The sequence below is a fragment of the Pangasianodon hypophthalmus genome, chromosome 27, assembly GCF_027358585.1.
Source record: "Pangasianodon hypophthalmus isolate fPanHyp1 chromosome 27, fPanHyp1.pri, whole genome shotgun sequence".
Lineage (NCBI taxonomy): Eukaryota > Metazoa > Chordata > Actinopteri > Siluriformes > Pangasiidae > Pangasianodon > Pangasianodon hypophthalmus.
This window is the reverse complement of record NC_069736.1, coordinates 2,904,048-2,926,956: the sequence shown is the minus strand read 5'-3', so window position 1 is coordinate 2,926,956 and position 22,909 is coordinate 2,904,048. Positions and strand designations below refer to the sequence as shown.

The 22,909-nt window shown below is 36.3% G+C and overlaps 1 protein-coding gene across 2 annotated transcripts in view; it reads left to right on the top strand.

The window, feature by feature from the left end:
• Positions 1–10,148: 10,148 nt before the first annotated feature.
• The window catches only part of znf618 (zinc finger protein 618), a 39,649-nt gene continuing 26,888 nt past the window's right edge, over positions 10,149–22,909 (top strand). The window contains exons 1-2 of one of the 2 annotated variants that reach the window (XM_053230394.1): positions 10,150–10,468; positions 21,067–21,171. The gene's annotated coding sequence lies outside the window, so the exon portion shown is untranslated. Of the gene's footprint in view, positions 10,469–21,066; positions 21,172–22,909 lie in introns of both variants that reach the window. The other variant, XM_034300637.2, reaches the window with a different exon arrangement.

The window sequence follows — 22,909 nt, the reverse complement described above, 5'->3', positions numbered from 1 at the left end:
GAATCGAGCTGCATGTGTTTTCAGAGAAAAAGAGAGACAGGCTGTGCATACAGCAGTGCTATTTTCGCCTCACATTTGCAGTTAATACACAGCATCCATTTATCAGTCTCGTAATTATGTTATGACATAAATTTGATGTTCGGTTTCAAAAATAAATCCAATCATCTAACGATTATTGCAGTCTGATGATGGCTTGTGAGGGATTATAATTCTTGACCAGCAGCCTTTTGATTATTGTTCCTTCATGCGGACTTTAGTCTCGTTGCAGTTACACACAGACGATGATGGCACCAAATTGCAGTCATCTGTAAAGCACAGGAAGTGCTATCAAGAGAACAAACACTGGAAATTTTGGGAGGGTGAGGATAGCATGAATGATGCAAAATGTTCTCATCAGAAATCAGATCCTCTGATGCAGGTTTTCTGGTGCAATCTGACATTTACTGTTTTTTTCTTGTAAATTCAGCTGAAAAGCAAAAGAAGGCCTTTATGTTGGGATTTCATCCAGCAGGGCTAATAAATAACAGAGCTATTAATATTAAATATCAGTCCAATTTCACTAACGTTAACGTTAATTTATTTTGACGTAATTTGTTATTCCTAGTAGTGTTTACATTAACTCATTCACCCGGCGTCCGGGTAAACATGGTCTGATACTTACACAGGTTAAAGTTAGGGTGAGGGGCAAGGTTGAAGTCTAAAGCTTTTCTTCCAAACTAATCTGTTCAAAATGGAAAGATCGTCAGCTTTTTTGAGGCCACATCTCCCTTACTTAGAGTTACAGGTACATAGGCCATGCCTGTTTCATTGGAAATGATATGCAAAAAGGCAAAAAGACCTCCTTTAGTAGGACTGTAAACACAGAGGCCACACCTCCTTTATTGGAACTGCAGGCACAAAAGCCACGCCTCCTTCACTCAGCCTACAGGTACAGAAGCTACATTAACTGCAGGACCCTGTAGTCACAATATAATAATAGTAATAGTAATGAAATAAAATAAAATAATGGGGGCAGTCGTGGCCTAATGGATAGAGAGTTGTGGGTTCGAGTCTCGGGTCCGGCAGGGATTGTAGGTGGGGGGAGTGAATGACCAGCGCTCTCTTCCACCCTCAATACCACGACTGAGGTGAGACCCTTGAGCAAGGCACTGAACCTCCAACTGCTCCCCGGGCGCTGCAGCAAAAAAGGCTGCCCACTGCTCCGGGTGTGTGTTCACGGTGTGTGTGTGTGTTCACTACTGTGTGTGCGCACTTGGATGGGTTAAATGCAGAGCACAAATTCCGAGTATGGGTCACCATACTTGGCCACAAGTCACTTCACTAATAATAACAGTAATGTCTTATCTACTTGTTCAGAAAAGCTTTGCAGCTTCGCATCACTCCCTGCTTTTTGATTTACACTAGGGTTGAGGTCTACAGAGCCATGATGACATCACTTCTCCTCAAAGCTGGAGTTTAAAGTAAGTTCACGAGTGACAGAAGCAGAGTGAAGCATTGCTTAATCATACACAGAGAGTCTTAACCCCCTTGCTGCAGTCAATATTCTTAAGCCTCTACACACATACACACATGCACACACACACGCACACACTACCTTTCTGGAAAGCCTCTTATTATTACAAACATCTGTAGGATACTAGAAGTGACTCCTCTGCTAGATGTCTTCCCGAAACTTCTGAGAAGATGTGGGGAAAAGAAACTGGAATAAAGTCCACAAACCCCATCATCATATGCATCTACATGGCTAATGTTCCTGCAGAACAGCTAAAAATCAACTGAGTGTATTGAATTTTTATTTTTTTTTAAAGAGAAATTAACTTCAAAAGAGAAAAAAGAGAGGCTGGTGAGGAAGCGACTGTTTATACCTGCTATAATGTCCATGGTAACAGGAACTAACTTGTTTTGCCAATGTTCCATGACATTAAATGTAGCTATAAATGAGTAAAAAGTACAATGTGTTGATTGTTAATAAATAAAAAAAATGAAATCACCGGCAATTTGCTGTGGTATAAGAGGAATAAAACACTTTGAGTCTGGTAACAGTGACATCACGTCATCACACCACCCCATCGTTGATTATTTTCCTATAAAAACACACCCTTCAAGTGTTTTATCTTAGAAACAGTACTAACATTATCCAGCAGTACTTACGTGGTTCATGACCTGGCAAAATCGATCTAACCCACTTTCTGTTTTTCAAATTATAACTAGTTACTACATTGCCACATCAATCACTAACCTAATAGAAAGCACAATTTTGTGCGGATTTTTTTTTTTTTTACAGTGTACACTGTAATCTACAAATATTTCCAAAAACGTTATTTATTCCCCGGTAAATATTTTTCACTACAGTTGTAAACAGTTTATAATATGGAAATGAACCAGACTGCACTATTTTCCAAATGTTTCTACAGCTTTGAGTTAAACATCAATTTAACCACAATGTGTTTCATCATTTATGCTGTTAGTATGGATCTCTCCTGTCCACAGACATGTGCTCCATTTTTTTTCCCCGGCTTTTTTTCATTTCAGTCTGCTAGCATTTTCTTGTTAGCTACGCTGACACCTCTGCTTGCTTTATTAGCATAATAAACTTTAAGGTGTCACTGTAGAGTTTTAAGTTGTGAACTGCCTCCAGGTGACTCAGCCTGGCTCTGAAACGCTGATGATGTTATCATCGTTCTGATACTCACTCTCTATCATTTCTCCCTGAGAAATTCTTGGAAATCTTCCTGCAGTCTTTCTGGAGAAATTTGTGTTTAAAGTAACTCTGTGTGTGTTTGCCAGACAGATTTGTTCAACAAAATACACTCTTACTGGTAACTATTGATCATTCAGTGCGACGAAAGGGCAACATAACTCAACTTTAAGCTAGCTTTCGTGGCACTAGCATCTTTAGATGACTAAATATTCAATACATATAACGGACTGCCTATGTCATTTATTACTAACAATAGCTGTTTGTGAGTTAGTATAATCTTTTCTAAGATTTCTAATGCATTTTGCTTATCAGAAAAGATTATTCTAAACCAAAAACACCTACTGTTAGTAAAAAATGTCATAGAGAGTCCCTTATATGTATTAAATATTTAGAAGCCATAAAGATGCTAAAGATGCTAGTGCCACAAATGCTAGCTTAAAGTTGAGTTCCTATTAAAAATCCATTCTGAGATGTAGAAATATTGCTAATAGTTTGCAAGCTAACTGGATAATTAGCATGTGTAAAAATCTACATAATTATCTAAGACAGCTTTTAGAGCACGATCTCCAGCTATGCTACAGATAATGTAGATAACTATGCTCTACAAAACACAGGTTTATATCAGTGCACTCGCTCTAATACATTATTGTTGCTGTAGTAACGACTTACACAAGGACGCGCCACATAATCTAAGGCTAATAATAAGAGGAAAATAATCAACAGTGGAGTGGATGGAGTTACTGCTACCACCCCAGAGTGGATTATTTTCCTATAACAGCATGTCTCACAGTGTTTTCTTCCTCTTATACCACAGCGATTAGACAGAGATTTGATTCATGTTAACAAAAGAACAACACATTGTACATTTTATCCACTTATGCTTACATTTAATGTTGTTGAATGTTCATAAAACAAATTATTTCCTGTTCTCACTTATGTTATGGCAGCTATAAACAGTCATTCTCTCACCAGCCTCTGTTAGCTTTTTGTTCATGAGACAAAAAAAACACTGCATGTCATGCTACCGAGAAACTGTAAAGTGTAATCTGAAGACATTCCTATGTTGAAAAAAAAGCTGACACTGGAGACTCCTTCCATAAATGTTAAATAAACATCCCCTTAGAGAAAATTTCATTATATCAACATTTACACACGTTTTTAAACCTTTTATATGGAGAATGCGCCTGTGAATGATGTTACTATAGAAACGATGATGTAATAGAAAGAGAGCATGAATATAAACTTGAAATTTGTTATTGAAAAATAAATGAATACCTTCTGACCAATCAGATTTGAGAATTCAACAGCACTGGGGTATAACTGAATTTATTAAACATTTTATTTTTACAAACTTGAATGTTTTCTATCTGTTTTGTTATGTGTATCCTACTAGAGCTGAATTTAAACTTCTTATCAAATTGCTGTTTGTGTTTAAGATATATTCATTTAATTCAGGTTTCCCATAAAGTTTGTCTACATTTTACGCAATTCATTTCCTTCCCATCGGGACTTTCTAGTTCATGCCTGGAGTTTGTCATAAATTCACAGACAGTGAGATTTCTTCTTTCTTAAGCTGAACTCAGCAGGATTCTCTTGGGTAAATGTTAATTAGGAGCATATGGTACCTCCATGATGTATTTCATCAACCACTCAAATGTCAGCTCTCCTTCAGCCTTCTCTCATGACGTTTTCACTGTTCAGTGTTTACACCGTCTTCCCAGGTCACACCACAACAGATTCAAAAACTTTACAGGAAATGACAGTAATTTTTATAGCAATTTTTTTTGGCTGTGTTTTGTTATATTAGGTTCTTTGGATGGGTCAGGAATTTAGTGACGTGTCATTCGGGAATGAGACGACTCTTTGAACCGACTCTTTTAAATGAATGTTGAGAGTTGACTCACAAATGACTGTTCATTTCCTTTGCTTACTTTTTGTAGATGCATGCAATGCTCTTACTCATGCAGTGCAATTAAGTTAAAAAATGCTTCCATGAAAAACACATTTTCAGGATCTGAGCTGTTTGTTAATGTGAATAGTGAGTCGTTTGACTCTCAGGGAGGTTTCTCTGCACTGCTGCTTCTTAAAGATGTACTGAATGTATTCAGGTGTATTAACACAACCAGTCAGTTACCAGAATTAATGTAAATGAATCTTTTCAATTTATCAGACACAGCAGCACAATAAAATTAATGCAGAAACGCATACTGTGTATATCAATGCAAGTATAACATAATATTATGGTAAATAGGAGGTCCAAAAAACTGGAAGTGGGTCATTTGGGAGCCAAAAGAGTTGACTCATTGCTCAGCTGCACCAAATGAACTGACTCAATGAAATGAACTGGAATTCATACCACTACAGGAATTCATGCTCGACACACACACACACAAACACATACACCCACCCACCCACCCATCTATCTATCTATCTATCTATCTATCTATCTATCTATCTATCTATCACTCTAGAGAGCAGTTGTGGCTCAATGGCTAAGGCTTTGGGTTACTCTTCAGCAGGTCAGGGGTTCCCACTGTCGAAAAGGAATTGATCAGGAAAAAAAAAAATTCCTCTATGCTTTACATGTCAAGGCTGTGGGGTAGGTGGCTAGACGGAAGCCCTTGCTCACAAAAAACATCCAAGCCCAAAATCTGCGCACAGGAGATGCCCTTACAATTTGATGGATGGAGAATATTTTTGCAAGAAAGATTGGGAAAATATTGCCAAGTCAAGATGATAGACTCTTCCCCAAAAAGACTGAGTGGTGGAATAAAATCAAAAGGTGCTTCAACAAAATATTAGTTTAGGGGTATGCACACTTACACAACCAGGTTATTGTAAGTTTTTTCTTTTTCTTTTTTCCATATAAAAGTTTCTGATTGTTTTTCACTTTATGTTTGTATACTTTGCAATTTCACATTAAAGGTGAGAAAAGTTCGGACATGTTTTATCTTAATGTCACTTTCTTACTTCATAAAAAACCTGTGATTTTAACATGGGTGTGTAGACTTTTTCTATCTATCTATCTATCTATCTATCTATCTACCTATCTCACATGAAGATATAGAGTATATAGACTCTATATAGACTCTATATGAAGCTACAGAGTAACTTTTTTGTTATATTTTTTACTCAGACACCATGGGGGCACTAACTTCTGTGTGTGTGGTGCTTTAGTGAACTCTGCTGGCTGTGATGGTCAGAGCAGTCACACAGCGTTACACTAAGCTTCATTCCTCTGCAGCATGTTTTTATTAAATGATACGTAAATATACGTAAAAATGTGAAGGTGATTATTTTCCTATAATAGCATGACCCAAAGTGTTAGATTCCTCTTACACCACAGCAATTTGTTAAAGATTACAATTTATTACTAGTTAAAGAATGACAGCATACTTTTTTATTCATTTACAGTTACATTTAATGTCGTGGAATGTCGGTGAAACCAGTTAGTTCTCGTTATCAGTTACGTTATAGCAGTTATAAACAGTCGCTCCCTCACCTGCCTCTCTTTTCGCTCTGTGTCTAGAAGTTAATAAGGCAAATAAAACCCTGCAGCTGTACTGAGAAACCACAAAGTGTAATCTCCTCTGGTACAGTTACAGCTTTAACTCTGATTGTTACAAGCGCTGACGCTGGAGACTACGTCCATAGATATTTATGTGCCATATAAGCCCCTGTGTAAGTTGTTACTATAGAAACAATAATGTCTTAGGACATGCACATTAATATAAACCTTTAGACCAATCAGATTTGAGAATTCAGCAGCAGTGAACCATAAAACCTGAATATATGACAGTCTTTGTACTAAAATCTAATCATTAAATGTGATAAGACTGCGATATTTACTTCTGTAAGTCAAACCTTTATGAGTTAATGCCCTGTAAAACCCTGTCCCCTGTGTAGGAAGCTGTCCTGTGATGTGAAAGTTATATCATCAGGATGACATTTCAGCCACTGAACACCATTCCACATGTTACTGAAACCTCACTGCTGCTCAATCAACTCAAAATAAGTTCTCAAGTCAGAAATATATATTTACATGAATAGTCAAAAAAACAAAAATGAACCCATATCTCCTGACTCAGTCCTCAGTATTTTTGCTCTATCTATTATTCAATGTGCCTAAACCGAATATTTCATGTTGTATTGCTTAGTTCTAAGTGTCTCTACAGCTGCGATTGAGCAAAAAAATGGATGTTGTCTTTGTGTTGTCTGAATAAAATCAGCTCTGGTCCAGCACAGTTTCAGACTCGAGTCTTCGATGCTGCACTGTAGTCCAGGCTAATGGTTATACTGTCACCTAGTGGTCATTTAGAAGGTTTAGTTTTCTAATTAAAGCACAAAATGATTTGTTTGCGTCATTAGAGAATATTAAATACATATTTTACAACAGCACTGTTGAATTCTTGTGCTTTACTTGTGCTTTTTTTTTTTCATGTTACTGGCTGTAAAAGAACTCTGGTTTTAGATTACAGATGGCACAATACCACTTTTTCTTTTCTGATACCAATACCAAAACCTTAAGTATCAGCCGATACCAAAGCCCATTCAGTGTTGATTTTTTAAAAAGCTACTAAGCTTTAAAATGTTTTTTTTTTTAATTGAAGCACTTCACAATTAACAGCTTTCACACAAAAATTATTTGCATTGTAAAAATAATATACATATAAATATGACATACTAACAAAAGAAAACCATTCGAGTCTCTTTATATGTATGTATGTAAACATTTCCAGTTCCAAAAATAAATAACTTTTCCAAATCCATTTGCAATTTTTGCCATTTGTACAGGATCCGATGTTCAATATGTTTTCTCCAATATCCGAGCTACTATTTTTTTGCTGATATATTTTATTTTTATACAGATATTGAGTATTGGATCGGTACCATCTCTAGTTTATATTAATGTGCTTGTTCTAATATGTTATCGTTTCTATAGCAACAGCTCATCCACAAGACTTGTATCATGGATGCTCCACATACTCTAAGCCTCATAATGAACAGAGTTGAAAAAAAAAGTGTTGTTGTTTAACCAAAAAAAAAAACATAACCACTGATTTCATGAAGTTTTTGTTAGGAGACATTTATGTATCATTTACAGAAGGAGTCTCCAGTGTCAGCGCTTTGTAACAGTCACGGTGCTTTGTAGAGTTTCTCAGCACAGGCAAGTGTTCAGGACAGAGGGGTTTGTGCTTTCTGGTTTGTCGTAACATGACAAGCTGCGTATTCGTTCTCATTAACTTCAAGAAAGAGAAAACAAGAAAGACTAGTGAGGGAAAGACTGTTTATAGCTGCTATAATGTAAGCAGTAACAGCATTAAATTAAATTAAACAACATTAAATGTAACTATAAACTGTTAACAAGCTTGTGTTATGTGTTATTAATTAAGAAATTAAAAATGTAATCGTTGACAAATTGCTTTGTTATAAGAGGAATAAAACACTTTGCACATTATATATTTTCACTTTATATGACAATAATAAACTTGCTATCACACCACTCTCTGGATTATTTTCGCATAACGGCACGGCCCATTGTGTGCTATTCCTGACTTACGGTATACAATCTGTAGAACTGATTTTGAAGTGTATCAGTGTATATAAAATCTAATATTTTTAATTACAGACTCACTGAAACTGGAAAAAAAAAAAAAAAAGACCAGGTGACGTTGTTCCACTCTAACTATCCAAGTCCAAACAAACTATCCAGCTTCAGTGTCCACTGTATCCTCAGATTCCTGTTCTTAGTGCAGTTCTGAGATGCTTTTCTGCTCACCACGGTTGTTAAGAGTGGTTCACTGAGTTACTGTAGCCTTCCTGTTAGCTCCACCCATTCTCCTCTGACCGCGTCAACAAAGTGTTTCCAACTACAAAACCGTGTGATCTCTAGCGACTGTTGTGTGTGTGTGTGTGTGTGTGTGTGTGAAAATCTCAGCAGATCAGCAATTTCTGAAAAACTGTGTGATCTCTAGCGACTGTTTGTGTGTGTGTGTGTGTGTGTGTGTGTGTGTGTGAAAATCTCAGCAGATCAGCGGTTTCTGAAATACTCAGAGCAGCAGTAAGTATGCCACAGTCAAGGTCACTGAGGTCACTGAGTTTTTCCCCCATTCTGATGTTTGATGTGAACACTACCTGAAGCTCTTGACCTGAATTTGCATCATTTTACATATTGAGCTGCTGCTACATGATTATCTGATTGAGGAATTGCATGAATGTGCAGGTGTACAGGTGTTCCTAATAAATGGATGGTGAGTGTGTATTACAGATAAAATATAGAGATAAAAATTTAATACAAATTACAACATACTGTATATACATCTATACACTGTATATATAAATAATACAGATCTGTTTATTAATGTTCGGTCTACATACAGTATTTATAAGTTCTTTATGTAAAAGAGTGTATATACATACATACATACATACATATGTATATATATATATATATATATATACTCACAATGTACATATATACAATTTCCTGTTAGATTTCGATAAAATATCTTTCTAATACACAAAATTATTTATTCTTCATTCATATTTTTCTAACACTGTACCATGATATAGTTTTATATTTTAAATTATTTGGATTTTTTATACGTTTTTTTTTTTATAATAAAATCTAATAATTATACATTTTTATATTTTTTTAAGCAAAATATCTTTCATGACAGTAAAAAAAAAAACAAAAAAAAAAACATGAAATTCATTACAAGTGACTAAAAATCCACGAATATACAGTTTTTTTTATTCAGTTTCACAAATCTGAATTTTGCAAATGCACCTCTAGGGTGAGCCAAAGCACTGTTCATGTCCAATCCATGAAACAAACAAACAAACAAACAAAAAAAAAAAGCAAAACACATTCTCATGAAAATTCAACCCAAGTCCTCGGTAAAAAAAAAGAAAAAAAAAAAAAAAGAAAAATAATCAGTGACATGAGAGTCGATCTGCTGCATCACACATGCGCTGTGTGTGTGTGTGTGTGTGTGTGTGTTTTATTATCATTATTTTTTATTATGTTTTGCAGATAATTGTGCATCAATGCCTGAGAACATCCGGTGGAGATTTTATTTATGACCCATGCAGAGGATATGCATATTATTACTGCCTGTATGTGTACGTGTGTGTGTGCGCGCGCGCACGCGCGTTTCTCATTTCCCACTTATTATTGTGCGATAAATTTGCGCGTGCAATTAAAACGTGTGATTTGCATTTGCAAAATTTTTTCTTTTTTTTTTTTTTTTTTTTTTTTTTCCCCACCGCCTGCATGATGGCGGACGAGTAAAAGCGCGTGCACTCCGCCTCCTGCTCCTCCTCCTCCTCCCAGAACAGACGATGGAGCCCATGCTTTTTTTTTTGGTGTTTGTTTGTTTTTGCGCATGCGCATTCCGGCAAACGAAAGCAAAGCGCAAAAAGGAGGGAGGAGGAGGAGGAGGAGGTGGTGGTGGGGGGAAACGGTCGATTCATTTTGAAAAATTTCTCGCATTGGAAAAAAAATTGCGCTTCCGTCATCCTGAGTGGGAGGGAGGATCCTTCTGCTCTGCACTGCCCTGGAAAGGGGGAAAATATTCTGTTTGACCCGCATCGGTTTTCTGGGAGGTAACGAAGGCGGCGCGTGCTGCTTTGCTCGCTTTTTCCCCCCCTTTTTTTCCAAATTAGAAATCATTTTAGAATTTTTTTTTCGTGCGCAGGCCGCGCGCGCGCTTTACTCCCCTCTAATTTGCGCATCCGGATTTGGGAAAACTGATGCTTTCCGGGGTAAGATCAACTTCTTTTCTCAATCCAGTGCTCAGTGTCTTGCTCTGTTGTGTCAATTTTTAAAGCGAGCAAGGAAGCGTTTCTTCTTTTTCTTGTTTTTCTCCATAAAATGAACTTTCTTAGGAATTCTCACTTGATGCAATGTGGCGATTTTTTTAATCTCGCGCCTATAATCGACGATTATAAGTTGGCGAAATTTCTTTTCAGGGAATGCAAAAAAAAAAAAAAAAAAAAAAAAAGGAAAGGGAAAAAAGCCGTGATGGTAGGGGGAAACCGAAAACCCCCTAAAGAGCAGCAGCGGCCATATTTGGCGAATTTTTTTTCCCAATGAATTGTGCTTTTATTCGGCGATTAAATCCGCGCGCGTGCTGTCGGATCAGTAATCGATGAAGTTGATTTCCTGCACGCGCCTCGGTTTTAACGCGTGTCGGATGTTTCTCGAGGTGGAACGCAGGCTTTTTATTTGCGGATTGTTTTTTTTTAACAGTCTTGAATGTCGTTTTCGTTTTTGTTGCAAAATTAGCGCCCCCTGTGGTCAAATTCTTGAGAAATTAAAGAAATTACGATTAATTCTGATTGCATTTCGCATCAGGATTTTTTTCCCTTTTTTCCCTTTCTTTTTCTGTTTTTGTTTTTGCTCTCGCGCTTTTTTGATCTTTTTTCCGGCGACACTGTTTAACGACAGTGTGTTTAATTTGTATCCTCGGGGAAAGAGCAGTGCACGGCTCCAGCGTCCTTTCATTGATTTATTATGCATTTCCTCTTCATGCTCGATACTTATTTTGTGCACTTTTTTAAAACCGACCTTATGCAAAAGTATTTCATATCATTTATGTATCCTGATATAAACTGCTCGCGCTGCTCGTGCTGCACGGTTTCTGCTTCCTCTCTTTCTGTGCACGGTTGCATTGATTTATTATATTTTTTCCCCCTCGCCTGCACACATTATAAAAATCAATCAGATTTGTCAGCATGTTGCAACTGGATGTCATGCACGTGCATGTGTGTGACTGCTTCTAGTGAGTTTTGTGTCATGCACGTGATGAAGTGCATGCATTTTCATGCTTTCAATAAGACATGAGCTGTGAAGTATTTCACAAGTTTATTGGTCAAATCTTGAAAAAGAAAAAAGAAAAAAAAAATCCCAGGCCTTAAACACTTGGAGCCAAAAAAAAAAAAAAGCTCAAAATTTGACTATTCAAGTAGGTTTCTCTTCTAGTAGCATGCCTGTGCTGGATAAACTGAGAAGCTACTGTTCTAAACGTTTCATATTGTGTTAACATGATTAGCTTTGAATATAACACTGCTGCATGCACCATGCATTTCCATGCAGTTATCTGGCGTTAAAGATTTTCCCTTAAATTTGCTCGGTCTCTCGGCTCTGAAAATTCTTCTAAGGTAGCTGTAGAATTCATCAGCTATGAGCGGCACTTTAGACAAAACTCCATGTTTTCAACCTGACAGGACTAGATTTCTGAAGCTTAGATTTGAGATGGAAGCCATTTTATTCTTAATTTATTCTTAATTTTACATGTTTCATACACTAATTAATGATGTGATCGCAGAGACATGCTCTGAATGCTAATGTTGGATTAGTCTGTCTCCTGCGTGGCGTGACATAGAAAATATCTCCTTTCGTGTCCTAAGCCACTTGCTTTTCAAGTAATGGAAAATGGTTTTGCCTTCAAACAGTGGAAAAAGAAATTGTTAAAAAAAAAAAAAAAAAAGTCAAAGAATGAAAAGGAAAGTATGCATTTTTTCCCCTTATTTTTTTTCCCCACCAAATGATCATTCAAGTGATCGCAGAGACGTCTGCTGCTTCGACCAACTAATTTTTACGTTATCTTTCTTTTCTTTTTTCTTTAAACAGTGTTATGATGCTGGTTTCTATCCAAGTAATATTTTTTTTTAGCAGTTTGAACTGTTTGATGATGTAGACAGTTAAAACGGCATTCATCCACGTTAATACCACTTACAGAAAAGTCATACACACTTCACGTGGGAATTTACACGTTATTTTTTCACATTACCTTTTCACCTGTAGTGTGTGTGTGTGTGTGTGTGTCAGTTTCTCATACTGTATAGTGCTGCTTTAGTTTTTTCCCTCTCACACACTTCATTTATTTTCCTATGTTAATTTATCACATATTTTTCGCATGATGTCACATGTTTAATCGAGTTCACGTCGAGTTAATTTCAGGGTGTAACGTGTTGAACTGCGCCTTCACCTGCTTCTCACGTGTGAAATGAATGTGATCTTTCCCTAAGGGAATGTATACGCTGATAAAGTGGAAATGTTTTTAAAAGTAAAATATAATGCAATTACACATTAATCTTGCATGTGCTTTTTTTGTCACGTGAGAAAGGAAGTTTTGCACAGAGCAGCAGCTGGATTAGGAGATGGAAATCTTTCTTAGCTTAATTCTAGAAAATAACTTGACATTTATTTAATGGGAAATTACAGCATTTTTTTATTAAAACTGCATGCTTTTTTAAAAAAAAATTTGTTTTTTAAGATCTATCACCTTCATCTTTTGGGTGTTGGGGCAATTTGCTGAGACGTAAAAATGATAAGAAGCTAGCCGATATTTACGCAGATCCAGCCTATAGATTGTGTCTGTTATGTCTTGGTTAGGATTAGGTGGTTAGGACAGAACAAAAGGCAGGAAGTTTGCGAAATGTATGAACATCATGATGGAAGTGTCGAACACAAAGCAAAATGTCTGCAACATCAGGCTGCTGTAGGAAGTAGAGTTATTACATACAGCGTTATTACAAACGTAATAAAACGTATAAAACGTCTTTTTAAAGGAAAAGTGTGCAAACTTTTTTTTTTTTTTTTGCACATTTTTATTTTATCACTTGCGTTTTGTGCATAAAGTCTGGAAAACTTGATAGTGTGGACATTTTTTGCTGGTTCAGATTTGACCTTGACATTTACGCTTCCCCTTCTGCTTTTGTTTCCGGAATTTTGTCTGAACTGAAACTGGAGCTGTACGTGAACAACCAGAGATTTTTAGGAAATTCGATGGAAAGTGGTATAGTGGGCATGTACCGATATAAATTTTTTTTTTTTTTTTTTTTTTTAATCATGGTTTACAATATTGGTACAATTTTTAAAAGCTGAGTAATTTCTCATTTGCTGTGAGGAAATAATCAGTAATGGGGTGTTGTGATGGAGTATTGTTACTCCCCCCACCCTCTTTTTTTCCTCTCTTGAAATTGATAAGACCAAAAAACCCAACCAGAAACTGATAAACCACGAAGCGTAAACTCCCCTGTCCCGGAGATGTCAGAAAATCTTCAAGTTACATCTTTATCTCTGCTTGTTACGAAGCACCGACACTGGAGACTCCTTCCATAAATATTAAATAAACATCTCCTTACAGTAAAGCTCACATCAACGATTACACACATTTTAAAATGGAATGAGCGCATTAAAAAAATGGCCGTTATAGAAAATTAATCAACATTTTCTGACCAATCAGAATGGAGCATGTAACAGCGCTGTAGTATAACATGATCTGATGTTTGTTAGTGTTTGTTATCACGTAACTGATGTTTTTCAGTGAATCTATGGTTCATTATGACTCGTTGCTCTTTATTTTGTCTCGATGACCTTCTGTCATGACCCTGCACGCAATTCCAAATTGTTGACACAACTTTTTCATCTGTTGCCTTTTTTGTCCTTTTTATGTTGCCCTCATGCTGTATAGCTGCAGGATAAATATCATCAACCTTTCGACTTTCAACCTCGAAAAACACGTTTAAATAAAGTTATCGTTACAGTATGTTTAACGCAAAACAAATATGAAGCTAAAGGGGAAGGTACAAATCTGTGGCAAAAGTTCAGAAGGTCAAATCCGTACATATTCAAGATTTAAGTTTATGAAACTTGAAACACAACTACAAATAAGAAATCAAGAAACTACAGTAAAAATACACTGAGCCTAATCACGTCTACTAACATTGCACATAAGCGTCACAGTATACAGCTGCGCAACCTTGCGAGTAAAATTTGAAGAGAAATAAAAATAGCTTGTTTGTTTTTACAGATTTACAAATATTTATGCCATAAAAAGGTTTGAATGTGTTCATATCCTAAGCCTGTGATGGTTTTCATTAGGCATGTTCCTCATACCAAAACCCCTGCTTTTGCTTTTTAAGGAAGTACGAATGAAGTTTTGAGGGGGGAAAAGAATGCGATCGGGCTTAGCAGTGTTACCTGAGGGATTTCATATATTCCCACAATGAATTTAATAAAGGTTTATTGCATAACCATATGTTGAAAAAAAGTAATAAAATGCTTTGTAAAAATTACATACAACAGCACCTGAGTAACTAGTAGTGAAGTAATGCATGGGACTGTAAACACTTGCAGTAATATTCCATAAAATTCTGCAGAATCTGTTGTAAATACAATGTAGATATAAAGCAACATCACAGCAGTGAGACTTCATTTAAATTAACTTCATGACACGTCTTTTTGAGTGTAAACAACTAACTGAGTGTTGAAATTATTTATTTTAAATCTATTCTAGTATCAGTCATTTAAAATGTACCCAATTTGTACGTTTAAATATTTTGATTTCTGCTGAATGTTGACTCTAGTAAATACTTAGAATTTTTTGAACTATTTTTTTTTTTTTTGATGAAAAACCTTCATACTGCTGTGTTATTTTTGCTCAAAGTGGCCATTTCCCAAATGAAAGCAGACTTCTGTATGCCAAGAAAGTGTAAATAATCAATCCTGAGGCAGAGTTACTCCAACATTGATATTTTCCAAGAACCGCATGCCCCAAATGTTTTGTTCCTCTTTTACCACAGCAATTTGCCAACTATTACTTTTTTATTTACTAAAGAACATTTTGTACTATTTGTCCATTTATAGTAACATTTAATGTAGTGGAACACCCATGGAGCATGTTAGTTTCTGTTCTCACTTATGGTATAGAAACTATAAACAGTTGTTCCCTCACCAGCTCTTCTTTTTCCCTTTCTCTGAAAGTAAATACAATGAAAAAAATGCAGCTTGTCAAATTAGCGAGAAACTACAACACACAAACTCTTACATCCCACGTAGGAGAATGTAATGACTGTTACATTCACTGGAGACTCATTCTGTAAATCTTAGCTAAACGTCCCCTAAAACTTCACCATATCAACAATTGCACATGTGTTTTAATCTGTTTGTATACAGGTCCATGTGTAAGTTATTACTATAGAAATAAGAACGTATTACAATGCGTACATGAATATAAAAATGTTATAGCATCTGAAATACTGTCAGAGGTGATGATTATAGAAGATTGACCAATCACTGACACCTTCTGTCCAATCAGAATAGAGACTTCAACAGCGCTGTGGTATAATATAGATTTGTAATAATACGATTAGGGGGTCGATGATGGAACCTAATATATATATTCCATACGTAATATAGGGAAATTTGGAGTACCCTATAAGGGTTGTTTGGTTGTCCCTCTTGGAGAACCCATAAAAGTTCTGTATAGAACCCTACAATAGAGTGTTTCCCTATTAGAATGGGTTTCAAGTAGAACCGTAGCACAAGGATGCAAGGATTCCCATTAACATGTTGTAGTAATCGTGTAAAAATAGTTATTTTCAAGGAAGAAAGGAGGGAAAATTTCACACACTGATGCTTCAGGTTTGCGTAAAATGTAATTTTATTCTTTGTGAAGAGGTAAAGTACTACGATATGCTAAAAAATATGGTTCTGGTTTGCAAGATTATCATGCCATGCATTTTTTCATAGAAAAATATTGATAAAAGTTGATCTTGTGCACTTTGCCCACACTGCTAAAGTGTTCAGCAAAAATGCTGGTCTGATGCTGGTATTATTGTTATTATTTTTTTAAAAACTTGTAGCTGTATCTGTGATGGAAACTGTCAAGTCAGCTAATCCAGGCTTGTTCTTCCAAGAGCAGCGCTGTGCATTTCCACATTTGTGTCGGATAAAATCAAACCCACATAATCATACGTCATTGTGGTGACCTCTCTGCTTCAGCGCTTTCATGACACCAGAACCTGTATTTAAAATTCATTTTAAATGCAAAGGACGTTTTAGGAAATGTGCGTTGTTTATTCTGTGTAGAAATCCGAAATCCTGAACCTGATATGTGAATAAGTTTAAAAGCATCTCACTAAATATTTTTGGTTCACTCTATCATGTTATTGTTCAACTACTAAGGTTCGGTCTAACAATAGATAACGTTAAATTATTGCAATTCGTCTTACAGTGTTGCCATGGTGACACATAACATGAGCACAATTTCTTGCTACACTATACAAAGAAGTCAAATGTAATTTTTCTTGGATACACATACATACAAACTCATATATATATATATATATATATATATATATATATATATATATATATATATATATATATATATATATATATATATATATATATACATACACACACACACACACAAATAGTACTGCGCAAAAGTCTGAGGCATGCAAAGAAATGCTGTAGAGCAAAGGCCTTAAAAAGTAATGAAACTAAAATGAAAAAATACTATAAAGAGCAGTAAACAGTAATAAATGAAACAAAGTCAATATTTGGTGTGACGATCCTTCGCTTAAAAAAAAAGAAAATAGCAGTGTCAGGTACATTGTGTGCAGTTTTATAAGGAAATGAGCTGGAAGTGTTACTGAGCATCTTGCAGAAGCAGCCACAGTTCTTCTGGAGACTTTGACTGTCGACTCGCTTCTTATTTCTGCAGCGAAACCCAGCAGCCTTCATTATGTTTTTAAATGAAAAGTGTCTCTAATATAATCTGCTGCTTTCTTTACTGACATACAAACATTTTTCTATAACATTTGATTTTGTGCTGGAAAACTAATGTTTGGAATCTAAAATGTTTTTCTACTGAATCAATAATGTAGAAGTCATAAAATAAAAATCTATAACAAAGTTTGTACTAAAAGAAGGGTGCCTTTTGCACAGTACCGTGTGTGTGTGTGTGTGTGTGTGTATATATATATATATATATATATATATATATATATATATATATATATATATATATATATAATATAATATAATATAATATAAAATATATATTAGGTATGTATGTATGTTTTGTCCACTTTGGAAAAGGTTTTTACAATATCTAGCCTTGCAAATGCCATAGTTCATTATCAAAAAACTGCATCACTTACACATGTAGTCTGATTATCAGCCACCATCTCTGCCACTTATTAAGGCACATTACACAGCAGACACGCAAAGCTATGCTTCTTGAGTCTTTGAGCAAAGCATATTATGATTGGCTGGATTGAAAACTCACATCTGATTGGCTAAAGAGAACGTCCTTTTGAAGAAAAACACTAATTTGTGACTTGGAGTCTGGCAGGAAAGTCTCAATATAGGCACACACAAATCCAAAGCGATATACACACGTGATGATTTGCAAATCCAGATTCAACAATTAATTAATAAAATGTAAAAACGTTCAGAAATTTACAAACACACTTGTGTATTTATGAGTTGCGTTTTGCGTAACTTTGTACTTTGTGAATGTAAATTTTTTGTTGTAAATCGTATTTTGTGAATATGAATTAGTTTATGAATGTGTGGCTTGCTGTTTGCGAATATATTCATGTTTTTTTGTAAATGTGAATTAGCGTACGCATTTATGATTTATGAGACTATTCTGGCTTCATACGTTTGTGTGGATGGAAAGGCAACACGGATAAGAATAGCTATTTTTTTAAATTTAGCTGTGTTTGTGTCCTAGGCCTCAGTTGACATTAGCGTTATTACGGTTGGTCTTTGTGTATAATCAGACATTTACCTCACAACTGACATTTTCAAAATACAGATTAACAATGCATTCTTGTTAGTTACCATCTACCTGTTACATTTTTTTAATCCAATCAAATTCTCGTAGTGGGTCTCGTAGCGTTTGTGTCTGGCTGTGGCTCTATAAAAATTTTGCCACCCCGTCCTTCTGTACTCACTCTAAACCGCACTACAGTAATGGCTGCAGAGGTGTGACTGCACTGAAACCCTTTGTGTAGTCTGTTGTAAACATGTCACATTTCTACCTCTGCTACCGCTTGTAGTTCATGTTCATACCTTTATCATATACGACAGTGATCCACCACACGTAACGTTATGATTGCTGATCATAGCTAATTTTTGCTAAGCAGAGCTTCATGTTGATGTGCTAGTTAGATTTGGGGTTTTTGTTTTTTTTTTGGGGGGGGGGGGGGGGGGGGGCTTGGTGCACTCACATCTGCTCTCAGTTTCAGCTTATAACGATAACGTGATAAATACTGACAGTGTAACGGTGCTTTCGCTTATGTAAGGGTGCTTTCATATATGCTGTTTTTAGTCCGTTTGAATCACACTCTGGTGCGATTTCATCTTTAATGCGACTCATTTGTGGAGGTGAGAACACAGCGTTCGCACTCGGGTGTGGACCAGGACCATCTCAGTGTACATTTCCAGCTGAACTCTAGTGTGATTCGTTTGCTGTGAGAAAGCAGTTCGATCCTGAATCGACCCACATACACTAAGTGAACCAAACATTGCCGTGTGTTTTGGTTTATGAGTGACATTTTTCTGTAGCTAAAATGAGCTGAAAGGGCGGAGTGAAGTGCTGCGGGAATGTGATTTTTTTTTTCTGGAGATTTGGACTGAAGATCAAAAAGAAATCTCTATAATTATCTAATAATATACCGAGCAAGTCGCTGTGTTCTCTGTGCTCCGGGTGACTATGATTTTTATATGCAATTAGTAAAGGTTTGTTTACTTTTTTCGTTGTATTTATGACCAATGAATTAAGGAGTTTTTGTGTGTTCACTTGTACATGCTGCTCAGCCACCTTTTTTTTTCAGTTCCATTATTCATGCGCAGTGAGAGAACAAACCAGACGAAACAGCATACAAAACAAAAGTATACATTTGGCTCTGATCCAGACTCAGCAACTGGATTAAGGTGGAAACATACTTCACTTTAATCACACGTACGTACAGGCACGTACCTGCTGTGAGAGCGACATTGTTCACATACCTGATTGCATATCTTATGTACATTTATGTACATTTTATGTACAGGATTAAAAGCGACGTCCACTTGATGGCATGTCGGAGCCTAAACATCCCTGTCCGTCTGCTTTCCAAGTGGAGCTGTAATGTTTCGTGATTTCCTGCACAGCGATGTTAAACAGACTGACAAGCTTTTGCAGGAAGTGGTAGCTCAGTGGTTAAGACGTTGCACTTCTGATCGGAAGGTTGAGAGTTCAAATCCCAGTACCACCAAGCTGCCACTGCTGGGCCCTTGAGCAAGGCCCTTAACCCTCAACTGCTCAGTTGTATAAATGAGATAATTGTAAGTCGCCCTGGATAAGCGCATCTGCCAAATGCCGTAAATGTAAATGCTTTAAAACTTTCTCTTTAAAACCTTCTGCTGTCGACGTGATTGTTGTCATGATCCGCATCTCAAATCAAAAACCCTCACTGTACATTCATAAACATTCATTTGCTAATTTAAATAATCCATAAGACAAACCTTTCGGTAGGTTTAAGAGGGGTTTGAAAGTCAAACACTGACTGTAATAGAAAAACCGTGTTAGTACACAATAATGGTCTAGACTAGTAGATAAGTATGTGATTCGAGACACGATGTTAGTTTGCTTATTCAGCTGGGGACGAGTGTCACACGGTGCTATGCTGACCCCATTATTTCCGCTGGATACGTCATGACTTTCTGAGAACAAGCCAAACGACCACAGGACACACAGCGGCCATCTTGCGTATGCGTAGTTAACAGCAAGAATCAGTCAGCCGTAACTTTCTAACTTTTTGCTTTCATTTTCGCCACTGGCTTGTGGTGTTTTTAAATGGTCAGTTTAATATCGTGATACCATAAACCAGTCTAAAAATATCGGTTTTTTCATACTGCTTTCTTGCTCCACTGTACAAAGCAGCATAGAATTGAAATACCTAATAGTTAGAACAGCATTTCAGTAAACTCAGCTTTCTTGGAATTGTTGCAGTTACACAACAATCCTACTTCAGCAGTAATGCAAAAACTTCCTGATTTATTCCATTTATACTTACAGCTTGGAGAGCAGATTTGAAAAGATGTGCTTGCAGTGGTTGAAAACTTTGCTTTAGTGCAGCTGGAAAGGCAAAGTGGATAAGAACAGATACTTTTATTTGTTTTTAACCTGTGTTAGTGTGGAACTGCTTTACACCATTATAGCACAACTGTATTAAACCATATCATTATTTCAATCTTCAGATATTCACCACTTTGCTGTCTACTTATAGCAGCTAATTACCGAGTACAGCATGTTTTTTTCTGCACTTCCCTTTTTCTGTTTTGAATTTGTGTGCTGTTTTCCTGCCTGCTGTCTCTGACCTAAGAATAGAATTTTCATAGAAATATTCAAAACATTTCCTCCCACCAGTCTGGCTCCACTCCGCCGTACGTTTTCAAAAATAAATTCTGTAATTTTCCGAGTGAAGCTTCCCGAGCTGGCCTGTAATTTTCCACTGCGTTCAAATATCAGGAGTGAAAATGCATGGCTAATTTTTAACCCCTTTGTTTTCAGGTCTCACTCTTAGCCGGAGCGATTGGGGGAAAAAGAGAGAGAAAGAGGGAGGGAGAGGAAAAGGGGACGAGTGTGAAGCGAGCTGAAAGCTCCGGACTCCACGAGGTACACACTCACTCTCTCACTGCTTATGAATGTTCATGCGTTATTATGCATTCAGAGCTATTCAAAGCACGTTTAATAAATTGCTTTTAGCGGGCTTTCCTGGATTTTATGAGCGCGTGGGTGCGGCAGTATTGGCATACTGATAATAAATTGTCACGTCACCTCACTGACCCTTTTTGCTGAAAAAAAGCGGCGACACAAACGCTGATTGTCGAAACACAAACACGGTTTTAGTTAGAATTCAACAGTTTCTGTTTAGCATCTTGTAATACTGCTCTATGCGGTTATAATCTGAAACAGTTTAAACACAAAGATGTAAAATTTTGTTGATACAATTTTGATATAGTAGTCACTTAAACATGGATAATCTGAAAATGAAAAAAAAATCCTAAACACTTCATTAATTAACAGCTAATTTAAATTTAATTTTAGTTGTAGAATTTTGTAAAAATATATAATATGAATAAAATTCTTTCTTTTTTTTTTGTAGGTTGTTCTGTTTACTTTTTTTCAAAATGCAATAATATTATAAGTATTAACATGCTCCAAAAGTTTTAAAGTTTCCAAAAGGTTTTATTTTATTTTTATTCGATTTAAATTTTTTTTTCCTGAAGGGACTTTAAAAATAAAAATAACATTATCTAAAAAGACTTTGACATAGCGAAGTAAATGCAAATTTTTTTAGATTAGAAGGTCCATTACATTAAATTGTAACAGTCACATTTGTCTAGTTTTGCATTCAGATCATTTTTAATTGGTCAAGAAATGCTTTGTGTATTTGGGGGAAAAAACATGTTTACAGTTTAAGCCATTTTGCAGAAAAATCAATGTGAGAGAAACAGATGAGTGCTGAGCCTGTTCATCCGTCCATCTTCTGTACAGCTTATCTTACACAGGCTCGCGGGAAGCTTAGAGCCTATCCCAGGGAACTCGGGGCACAGGGCCGGGGGACACACTGCAGTGCACAATCGCACATACACTCACACCCATTCACACACTGTGTACACTTTAGACAATTTATCAGCCTACAGCACATGTCTATGGACTGGTGGAGGAAACCGAAGTACCCGGAGGAAACCCCGGAAACACTGGGAGAACATGCAAACTCCACGCACACAGGGCGCAGGCGCGAGGCAAATGTGCTAACCGCTAAGCCACCCTGCCCCGAGGCTATTAGGATTATGATATTAAATTGCGAGGAAGTATCTAACCGATGAAATTATTGTTTCAGAGGGAAACCGACAAATCACACGATTTTTTTTTAGCTAGGATTTCTTTCTTTGAATTTCTTTTAGGAGAACCATACTTGGTTGTGGTGACTGCAGGAATGGCCCACTACCTCATCAGATTTTTATCAAATCGTTACATTTTTCATTTCATTTCATCTGGGATTGGATGAAACTACACAAGCTCATTAATTACTCAATTATTATGGGGAAAATATTGTAGAAAATATAGATATGATGCAAATAACACATTGTAGATTCTGGAATAAAAGTGTTGTCTGTTTAAAAAAAAATACTGAAAATTATATTTCTGATGTTTGTTTATGAGGCTGGGAAATTGATCACGTGACCATTTGTCCGGCAGTTACCTCTGACTTTTATTTATTTTTTTAAAAAAAAAACTTTGACAGCTTCCTTGTAATTTGTGGCTCACTTGTTTTAACTTGCAGCCTGTAATTCCCTGAGAAACGGCCGAATCTCCTGTTTGTGTTGAGTTCCTTCTTTGCTGAAAT